Consider the following 3,818-nt stretch of genomic DNA (forward strand, 5'->3'; position numbering starts at 1 on the left):
CGTTCCTGCTCTCCGCACCAAGTCTGTGGTGCGTTTCGTCAGCCCTGTCCGGCCCGTTCCTGCTCCCCGCACCAAGCCAGTGGTGCGCGTCGCCAGCCCAGTCCGGCCCATTCCTGCTCCCCGCACCAAGCCAGTGGTGTGCGTGCCTGTTCCACTGGTGCCTGGTCCGGCGCCGGTCAGATGCGTCACGCTGGAGCTAGAGCAATCCGCTCCACCAGTGTGCAGTCCAGCTCCGGTCAGCAGGGCCAGACCGGACCAGGGGTACTTTGGGGGGTTAGAGAGCGAGTGGGGATCATGCCCGGAGCCGGATCCGCCGCCAGGCGGGAGTGCCCACCGGTCCCTCCCCTGTTGTGTTTGGTGGGCGCGGTCGGAGTCCGCGCCTTAGGGGGGTACTGTCACGCCCTGGCTCGGGGGACTCTCTTATGTTGAGCCAGGGTGTTAGTTTCTATGTTTTGTGTTGTAGGTTGTGGGTCTAGTTTGCTTATTTCTATGTTGGCCTGAGTGACTCCCAATCAGAGGCAACAAGTGTCAGCTGTCAGCTGGTTGTCTCTGATTGGGAGCCATATTTAAACAGTCGGCTTTTCTTTCGTGTTTGTGGGATTTTGTTTCAAGTCTGTTTATGTTTGACCGTGTCCTGTCACGTATCGTTTGTTGTTTTGTTCGTGTTTCCTTCAGTGTTAATAAATATGTTTGCATTCGACGCTGCGCATTGGTCCTCTCTTACCGGCGATCGTGACAAACAGCACTTAATTTCAAGTTTGTTTGTTTCTGAATAAAGATGCGAAGAATGAAATCAATGTGTGGAAGGAGATTGGACAATGTATAGGCATTCCCTATAGCTGTATTTGACTGGAGCATGATCAGATTGCTTTGTTTCAGCCAGAATGGAAATTTGGTCTGAGAAACTATGCCCATTATAGCATGACTATTTCAGACAGAATTCACTTAATATTGTCTGTAAAAATATAAATAAGGCAATGTTTATATGACCCCCTTTCAAACATTCACTTATTTATCACTTTCTTGCAGATATACAGTGCATTCAGAAAGTATTCATACCCCTTAACTTATTCCACATGTTTTCTTACAGCCTGAATTCAAAATGGATTCAATTATAATATTTTATCTCATGCAGCTACACACAATACCCCATAATGACAAAGTGAAAACACGTTTTTGAAATTTTTGCAAATGTATTGGAAATGAAATACAGAAATCTCTCATTTTCATAATGTGACGTCACGAGAGGCTACACAGCTTTCAGCGGGATTGCTCAAGTAGTGCAAGGAGACCAGGTTCAATCAAAACAAGGATTTTATTAAAGGTCTTGGGAAACTAACGAAAGTATAACACAATTCTGTTCTCTTGTGGCTCTTTAAGGGTTAACAGTTCAGGGATGTCTCTTCCACATCCAAAATCATAATTCTCACTCGCTCAGATAACTTTTCCCCAGCCTTACGGTAGTCCACGTTGCAGCTAGTGGCCAACCCAGCAAAAAGTCCTTCCAAATGTCCCTCACGTATTTCCACAGGTGCATATATCCAAAGGTGAGTATTTCCCAAAGGTAAGTATCTCCAAATCCTTATATTCCTCATGGAAGTGGACGTGCAGCACTCTTGTCCTCCAGAGAGCCCAGGTTGGAGACTGTGTCTCTTCCCTTCCCAAACCTTCAGCTCATCAGCTCCTCATTTGTTTCAGCTGCGTGGGAAGATTGGCCATAGAGGGGTGGAGTTCCCGACCATACCAGCAGATGGAGCCATAGCTGTCTGAGTTTGCAGCCACCTCAGGGGGGATGTAACGCCCTCCGGACACAGCCTCTCGTGACATCACACATCCCCCTCCTCGGGACCGACGTCCTCGTCGGGGTAAAGGCAGCGAAGAAGGCATCACGCCGGGAGAGGGCGTCCGCATTGCCGTGGTGCTTGCCAGACTGCTCTCTCTTCAACTCCTCCAACTCTAGGACCAGGGACTCAGCCTCCTGTTGTCTCTCCTTGAGTTTCTTACTGAACGCATCAGCCTTGGTTTTAGCAGAGTTTAGCTTCTGTTGAGCAGCTTTCAGTTCCTTCTCTCTCTCTGCCTCCGCATTCTTCATCTTGTTCTCCAACACCTTGTACTTCTCCTCTGCCTTCTTCTGACCTCCTTACTACTGCGCAGGGTCTCCTCACACTCTCGATGGTCCTGCGCAGCCTCTCCAGCTCCTCCTGTTGCTTAGGGAAGGAGCTCTGTTGGAGTTTAGCCTGGAGGATATCTAACTCTTCTGTCTTCATGTCTAACTGTTGCTTTAACAAACGATACCTCTCAGCGGTCCCCTTCAGACCAGACAGTTCTTTGTCCAGATTCTGTAGCTCCGTCTCTGTGTCGGTCTGGGCACCTGCCATCCCTATCCGAGCCCGGGCGGGAGTGAGTAATTCGGAGGATTGCACCGGAGCCTTCCCAGGATGAGTCTTGCCTCTCCGTTTCCGAGGTACTCGGGTTATCCTCTCCTGAGACTCTCTCCAGAGTGGGTAAAAGGCTGGGCAGTCTCGTCCAATTAGGACAGGGACGGGGAGGGAATCAACCACCCCCGCCGTCGTGTGTATGGTTCCCCGTGTGCTGGTCATTGTAAGTTCAGTAATGGGGTATTCTCTGGTGTCCCCATGGACACAGGAAACTGGGAGGACTTTCCCCGGGGTCAGGACACGTTGGGCCCACCAAATCCTTACGCACCAGGGTGGCCCGGCTACCAGAATCCAGTAAGGCCTCCACATCATGGTGATTCACAGTTACCGGGCAGGTGGGGGGGTCGATCTGGGCCGCCATCTACGACTCCCAAGAGCGAGGCAAAACGGTGTGTGGGTGCTGAGCTGGAGGACTCCGCAGTGGGCATAGGTTCATCGGCTGGTTTCCCACACTGCCAGGAGATATGTCCCATCTCCCCACACCGGTAACACTGTCGAAGTTCCCCCTCCTGGTGTACTCTTCTTGGACCCGTCTGGTTTCTGGCTCCCCTGGAGCCGGGATAAGTCCTGACGTGGCTGGGTTCGAGACCTTGGGGTCCTTTGGACGGGTTCTTCCCATTTGTGGTGGGGCCGCACTCCTGGGGTCTTTTTCGGGAAGCATTCAGCATCTCCGCTGTGGCCTGGTACTTTTCCACAGCTTCCACGGTCAGATCAGCCGTGGTCAAGGCCTGTTGACTGATGAACCGTTTTGCCTCATAAGGCAGGGCGCGTAGGTAACGATCCACCACAACGGCCTCCACCACCGCCGCTGCTGTATTCCTCTGCGGATCCAGCCATTTCCTTGCGATTCGGACAAGTTCATGCATCTGCGCCCGAGGAGGTTGGTCTGGTTGGAAGGTCCAGCTGTGAAAACGCTGGGCCATACCAAACTTTGTGAGTCCATATCTGCTGAGGATCTCAGACTTCAGGGCATCATAGTCAGTAACCTGGTCAGGGCCCAGGTCCCGGACAGCATTCAGCGATTCCCCGGTTAGAAAGGGGGGCTAACAGACCAACCCACTGTTGCTTGGGCCAGGCTTCCCTAGTGGCCGTGGCCTCAAATGCATGCAGGTATGCCTCAATGTCATCGGTAGCTCCCATCTTAGATATAAAGTCACTTGCCTTTATTGGGCGGGTATTTTGGACCACCCTCTGTCTCTGCAACTGCAATTCCTCTGCCTTCAGAAGGTTGGCTTTCTTTTGCTCCTCCAAGAGAGCCACGTTTGCTTGCATCTGGGCTTGCTGGCCAGCAACAAGGGCTTTCAATATGTCCTCCATTTCAGTCGGGCGGGGAGCCTACGGCCAACTTGGAAAACTGGGTGATCAAACCTTCGGTATCCT

Source organism: Coregonus clupeaformis, unplaced genomic scaffold (assembly GCF_020615455.1).
Source record: "Coregonus clupeaformis isolate EN_2021a unplaced genomic scaffold, ASM2061545v1 scaf1900, whole genome shotgun sequence".
In the NCBI taxonomy this organism is placed as follows: domain Eukaryota; kingdom Metazoa; phylum Chordata; class Actinopteri; order Salmoniformes; family Salmonidae; genus Coregonus; species Coregonus clupeaformis.